This window comes from Lethenteron reissneri, chromosome 12 (genome assembly GCF_015708825.2).
Source record: "Lethenteron reissneri isolate LAM-NWPU_2019-01 chromosome 12, ASM1570882v1, whole genome shotgun sequence".
Taxonomy (NCBI): Eukaryota; Metazoa; Chordata; class Hyperoartia; order Petromyzontiformes; family Petromyzontidae; genus Lethenteron; species Lethenteron reissneri.
The window spans coordinates 7,748,062-7,754,995 of record NC_083790.1 but is presented as its reverse complement, the minus strand read 5'-3'; positions in this window follow the sequence as shown (position 1 = coordinate 7,754,995).

The following is a 6,934-nucleotide window of genomic DNA, read 5'->3' as shown; positions in this document are numbered from 1 at the left end:
CTGTGCTTTCTCATAAATGTACTGTTCTGCATATGATCCTGTTTTGAAGATTGTGAAACAAAATAAGTTGCAACACTGCTATTGGGAATGTTAATGACCCTTGTAATGTGTATGTTTATTCATAACTTGGAGGTGACTACTACCATGCTACATACAGGGACAACCCCAAGTCTCTGTTTATGGATTTGGCTAAAATTCGTCTTGCCACATTGCAGGATCATGAGAAGTGGTGATAGCATGGGGAGGCCTTCATCCAGCAGTGGATTGACCATGGCTAATGATGATGATATGAACTCAGGAACATGTTTTTAGATTTGTATAGCATCTAATGTGACATCTAAAAAAAACTGTAGAAATGGGATACAATTACGTAACTTGAAGACATTCATACTTGGGGAAGTACTGAAGTGGAAGCCTACCAGGCGGGGGGAAGAAAGGAGGCATGGTAGTCATAGAGAAGCATAACGACACCTTGAGCCTTAATTTGAACCGTGGATGTTACAGACATCAAAAGCAGCTGCAGATGAGAGACTTCTCTATAAGTGACACAATGCCTTGGGTTGTGGAGCAGAGTGGAGGGACGTCATGTAAAGAGTAGAGTTATGTTTGTATTTGATTTTACACGCTGCTCTGCGGCAACGCATCATGAGTTTGTGTGGAAAGCCAAGAGCTATAAAGCCATGTTTCAAACAACACTGTAAAAAAACTCACTGTGCAGTATATGCACATGCCATCAGCATTTCCTGAAGAGGTGCATTGTGCTCCCCTCGTCTTAGGTAAGCATCAAAATAAACTTGAGTAAATGTCACGGATTAACAGCAGCAGCAGTGATGCAAAGATGGACAACTGTGGACCGGTTTAATCATAATTGGGGGCCATCAGCACAGTATAGTCACCATTGCTCACTGCTGCAAAGAATGAAAACCATTATATTGTATGTCGAGTTCCCACTTCCACACCATGGAAAGTCAACAGGTCCCATGGACGGATCCAGGTGTTTACGCTGGAATTCGTGGACATCTTAGAGGCAGGCAATGTTGTTCAATGTGTAAAGACTGTGCCAGCAAGTCTTGAGGCTCTTGGTTGGGAAATACCCCAGTGTGTGGCTGGATGCAAAGAGAAGGCGCCAGCAAGTCTGGAGGGTCTTGGTTGCGAAATTCCCCAGAGTGTCCAAAAGGGACAGCTGGGGGAATTCCCCCGGAGAATCCAAGAGGACAAAAGCAGGGCAAGATGAGATGTTCGGTGTCTGTGGAGAAGGACCCGGGCCATCGTCGCTGACTTCACGTCGTCGCTGTCTTCAAGTCATCGCGGTCTGCTCGGTCATACGATCTCCACGTCGGCATCATCTCAGGACGACGTGGTCCTAAGCTACGTTACGTGCAATAAAATAAACCTCAAGTTCGAGTCCGGAGTTGTTACAATTGCAAGGCCCACGGTCCACTGGCGGCTCCTGGTGGCCTTTAGTGCGGCTGTTGACGTGCGGCCCCAGACAATACACACATGGTGAAAACACATCGTGTTTTAGTCAAATCCCAATGGTTTCAAATGTGTGGCGGCCCTCACACTGATGTCTTATCGACGAAATTGCCCCCCCCCCCCCCCTATGAAAATTAGTGAAGAACACTGGCCTAGAGGCAGCTGGGTTGAAAAAAAATACAACCCAAGTGTTCATATTCTTGGTTCTTTTGGTCGTTTCGTTTCTTCACCTGAGGACGGCTGCTTGCGTTGTGGCCGAAACGTCGTGAGAATTGTATTATATTATGTTTTATTTTTATTATTTCCCTTCTACGTGACTTTACCGAAAGAACCAAGAATATGAATCCTTGCAGTCACGAAAGCTTTAAATCGAAACCCAAGTGTTCTTTAACAAATACAACTCAACACATTCGTAAATAACACTGCGGCCTTCAAAAGAAAAACAAATATATAACAGGCAACGTTTCGGGCAATGGCCCTTGTTCGTAGCACACGGGCCAGAGAGTCATCACGATCCATGGGCAGATAGTTCGTAGGTGTCCACTGCACATTTCGTCATTCGTTTCCACTTTCCTCTCTGTCTCGTGCCAATATGGCTCAAGAAGTGCCACATCTTTCTGGCACAAATCTTTTATGTTGTCGTCAAGCCGTTAATTCTCTGTGAGATATTCCTCTCTTTCAGGTTTCCTTCCATTCTTGTGAACAACACTTTCACATTTTCCTGTTGTCCATCCCACGTGTGTTCAAATAGTGCCAGTTTTCTTCTCATCACTGCCTGCATCATCGGGTCTTCATATTCGTGCAACGTTTTTTTCTTTCATATTTCTACGTTGGTCACTCTTTGAGTTCAGTCTTAGATGCAGCATCCGTTTGTAAGCAATACTTTTTTTTTGTAAATGATTTTTTATTGATCCAATCACGTTGGGGGGGGGGGGGGGGGGATATGCAACTTTCGTGACAGGTGAGTGGTACAGAGCGGGAAAAGTGGCTCGGACAGACAACTAACGGGGACGTGTAGGACCGTAGGGGGACGTGATACTTCAGATCCCTTTTGTTTGGGAAAGGAAACGGGGAAAGAGTTTAAGGGAGTCGGTCTCATTTCAAGTTCAATTGAGTAAACTCAAGGTCTCTGGAGTGTCATTCACGACGATTCCCCAGATCTGGGTGAACTCCCCTTCCCAATTCCTCAGTTTCAAGACTCGGGTGTTCTCAAGCTGCTCGGGCAAGTAGGGGGGTTATGGCAGAGGGTGAACGAGGGGCCCCCCCCATGATTCTTCCACGCAGCTTAGCGTACGTGGGTGGGGTGGGGGTGTGGGGGGTGAGTGGGGGATGTGGGGTGGGGGTGTGGGGGTGAGTGGGGGTTGAGTGGGGGGGTGAGTGGGGGGTGAGTGGGGGGGGGTGAGTGGGGGGTGAGTGGGGGTGGGTGGGGGTTGAGTGGGGGTTGAGTGGGGGGTGAGTGGGGGTGAGTGGGGGTGAGTGGGGGTGAGTGGGGGTTGAGTGGGGGTGAGTGGGGGGGGTGAGTGGGGGGGGGTGAGTGGGGGGTGAGTGGGGGGTGAGTGGGGGTGAGTGGGGGTTGAGTGCGGGGTTGAGTGCGGGGTGTGAGTGGGGGGTGAGTGGGTGGGTGTGTGGGGGGTGAGTGGGGGTGAGTGGGGGTTGAGTGGGGGGTTGAGTGGGGGGTGAGTGGGGGTGTGAGTGGGGGTGTGAGTGGGGGTGTGAGTGGGGGTGTGAGTGGGGGTGTGAGTGGGGGTGTGAGTGGGGGTGTGAGTGGGGGTGTGAGTGGGGGTGTGAGTGGGGGTGTGAGTGGGGGGGTGAGTGGGGTGTGAGTGGGGGTGTGAGTGGGGGTGTGAGTGGGGGTGTGAGTGGGGGTGTGAGTGGGGGTGTGAGTGGGGGTGTGAGTGGGGGTCCGTGAGTGGGGGTGTGAGTGGGGGTTGTGAGTGGGGGTGGAGTGGGGGTGTGAGTGGGGGTGTGAGGGTGAGTGGGTGTGAGTGGGGGTGAGTGGGGGTGTGAGTGGGGGTGTGAGTGGGGGTGTGAGTGGGGGTGTGAGTGGGGGTGGAGTGGGGGTGTGAGTGGGGTGTGAGTGGGGGTGTGAGTGGGGGTGGAGTGGGGGTGTGAGTGGGGGTGGAGTGGGGGTGTGAGTGGGGGGTTGAGTGGGGGTGCGTGGGGTGTGAGTGGGGGTGTGAGTGGGGGTGTGAGTGGGGGTGTGAGTGGGGTTGTGAGGGTGGAGTGGGGTGTGAGTGGGGGTGTGGAGTGGGGTGGAGTGGGGGTGTGAGTGGGGGTGTGAGTGGGGGTGTGAGTGGGGGTGTGAGTGGGGTGTGAGTGGGGGTGTGAGTGGGGGTGTGAGTGGGGGTGTGAGTGGGGGTGTGAGTGGGGGTTGTGGAGTGGGGGTGTGAGGGGGGTGTGAGTGGGGTGTGTGAGTGGGGGTGTGAGTGGGGGTGTGAGTGGGGGTGTGAGTGGGGGTGTGAGTGGGGGTGTGAGTGGGGGTGTGAGTGGGGTGTGAGTGGGTGTGAGTGGGGGTGTGAGTGGGGGTGTGAGGGGGGGTGTGAGTGGGGGTGTGAGTGGGGGTGTGAGTGGGGGTGTGAGTGGGGGTGTGAGTGGGGGTGTGAGTGGGGGTGTGAGTGGGGGTGTGAGTGGGGGTGTGCGTGGCGGTGTGAGTGGGGGTGCGTGGGGGTGCGTGGGGGTGTGAGTGGGGGTGTGAGTGGGGGTGTGAAGTGGGGGTGTGAGTGGGGGTGTGAGTGGGGGTGTGAGTGGGGGGGTGTGAGTGGGGGTGTGATGGGGGTGTGAGTGGGGGTGTGAGGGGTGTGAGTGGGGGTTGTGAGTGGGGGTGTGAGTGGGGGTGTGAGTGGGGGTGTGAGTGGGGGTGTGAGTGGGGGTGTGAGTGGGGGTGTGAGTGGGGGTGTGAGTGGGGGTGTGAGTGGGGTGTGAGTGGGGTGTGAGTGGGGGTGTGAGTGGGGGTGTGAGTGGGGGTGTGAGTGGGGGTGTGAGTGGGGGTGTGAGTGGGGGTGAGTGGGTGGGGGTGTGAGTGGGGGTGTGGAGTGGGGGTGTGAGTGGGGGTGATGGTGAGTGGGGGTGTGAGTGGGGGTGTGAGTGGGGGTGTGAGTGGGGGTGTGAGTGGGGGTGTGAGTGGGGGTGTGAGTGGGGGTGTGAGTGGGGGTGTGAGTGGGGGTGTGAGTGGGGGTGTGAGTGGGGTTGAGTGGGGGTGTGAGTGGGGGTGTGAGTGGGGGTGTGAGTGGGGTGTGAGTGGGGGTGTGAGTGGGGGTGTGAGTGGGGTGTGAGTGGGGTGTGTGAGTGGGGGTGTGAGTGGGGGGTGTGAGTGGGGTGTGAGTGGGGGTGTGAGTGGGGGTGTGAGTGGGGGTGTGAGTGGGGGTGTGAGTGGGGGTGTGAGTGGGGGTGTGAGGGGGGGTGTGAGTGGGGGTGTGAGTGGGGGTGAGAGTGGGGGGGTGAGTGGGGGTGGTGGAGGTGTGAGTGGGGGTGTGAGTGGGGGTGAGTGGGGGTGTGAGTGGGGGTGTGAGTGGGGGTGTGAGTGGGGGTGTGAGTGGGGGTGTGGAGTGGGGGTGTGAGTGGGGGTGGTTGAGTGGGGGTGTGAGTGGGGGTGTGAGTGGGGGTGGGAGTGGGGGTGTGAGTGGGGGTTGTGAGTGGGGGTGTGAGTGGGGGTGTGAGTGGGGGTGTGAGTGGGGGTGTGAGTGGGGGTGTGAGTGGGGGTGTGAGTGGGGGTGTGAGTGGGGGTGTGAGTGGGGTGTGAGTGGGGGTGTGAGTGGGGGTGTGAGTGGGGGTTGTGAGTGGGGGTGTGAGTGGGGGTGTGAGTGGGGGTGTGAGTGGGGGTGTGAGTGGGGGTGTGAGTGTGGGGGTGGAGTGGGGGTGTGCGTGGGGGTGTGAGTGGGGGGTGGAGTGGGGGTGTGAGTGGGGTGTGAGTGGGGGTGTGAGTGGGGGGGTGAGTGGGGTGTGAGTGGGGTGTGAGTGGGGGTGTGAGTGGGGGTGGAGTGGGGGTGTGAGTGGGGGTGTGAGTGGGGGGGTGAGTGGGGGGTGAGTGGGGGTTGAGTGGGGGGTGTGAGTGGGCGGGTGAGTGGGCGGTGATGTGGGCGGTGAGTGGGGGTTGAGTGGGGGGTTTGAGTGGGGGTTGAGTGGGGGGTGAGTGGGGGTTGAGTGGGGAGGTGAGTGGGGGGTGTGAGTGGGGGGGTGAGTGGGGGTTGAGTGGGGGTTGAGTGGGGGGTGAGTGGGGGTTGAGTGGGGGGTTTAGTGGGGGTTGAGTGGGGGGTTGAGTGAGGGTTGAGTGGGGGTTGAGTGGGGGGTTGAGTGGGGGGTTGAGTGGGGGGTGAGTGGGGGGTTGAGTAGGGGGTGAGTGGGGGGTGAGTGGGGGTTGAGTGGGGGGTGAGTGGGGGGTGAGTGGGGGTTGAGTGGGGGGGGGGGGTGAGTAGGGGGTGAGTGGGGGGTGAGTGGGGGGTGAGTGGGGGGGGTGAGTGGGGGGTGTGAGTGGGGGGGTGAGTGGGAGTTGAGTGGGGGGTTGAGTGGGGGGGTGAGTGGGGGGTTGAGTGGGGGGTTGAGTGGGGGTGAGTGGGGGTTGAGTGGGGGGGTGAGTGGGGGTTGAGTGGGGGGGTGAGTGGGGGGGTGAGTGTGGGTTGAGTGGGGGGTTGAGTGGGGGGGGGGGGGGGGTTGAGTGGGGGGGTGAGTGGGGGGTGAGTGGGGGTTGAGTGGGAGTTGAGTGGGGGGTTGAGTGGGGGGGTGAGTGGGGGGTTGAGTGGGGGGTTGAGTGGGGGTGAGTGGGGGGGTGAGTGGGGGTTGAGTGGGGGGGTGAGTGGGGGGGTGAGTGTGGGTTGAGTAGGGGGTGAGTGGGGGGTGAGTGGGGGTTGAGTGGGGGGTGAGTGGGGGGTGAGTGGGGGTTGAGTGGGGGGGGGGGGTGAGTAGGGGGTGAGTAGGGGGTGAGTGGGGGTTGAGTGGGGGGTGTGAGTGGGGGGGTGAGTGGGAGTTGAGTGGGGGGTTGAGTGGGGGGGTGAGTGGGGGGTTGAGTGGGGGGTTGAGTGGGGGTGAGTGGGGGTTGAGTGGGGGGGTGAGTGGGGGTTGAGTGGGGGGTTGAGTGGGGGGGTGAGTGGGGGGTGAGTGTGGGTTGAGTGGGGGGTTGAGTGGGGGGGGGGTTGAGTGGGGGGGTGAGTGGGGGGTGAGTGGGGGTGAGTGGGGGGTGAGTGGGGGGGTGAGTGAGGGTTTAATTGGGGGTGAGTGGGGGTTGAGTGGGGGGGTGAGTGGGGGGGGGTGAGTGGGGGGGTGAGTGAGGGTTTAATTGGGGGTGAGTGGGGGTTGAGTGGGGGGGGTGAGTGGGGGTTGAGTGGGGGGTGAGTGGGGGGTTAAGTGGGGGGTGAGTGGGGGGGTTAAGTGGGGGGTGAGTGGGGGTTGAGTGGGGGGTGAGTGGGGGGTTAAGTGGGGGGTGAGTGGGGGGTTAAGTGGGGGGTGAGTAGGGGTTGAGTGGGGG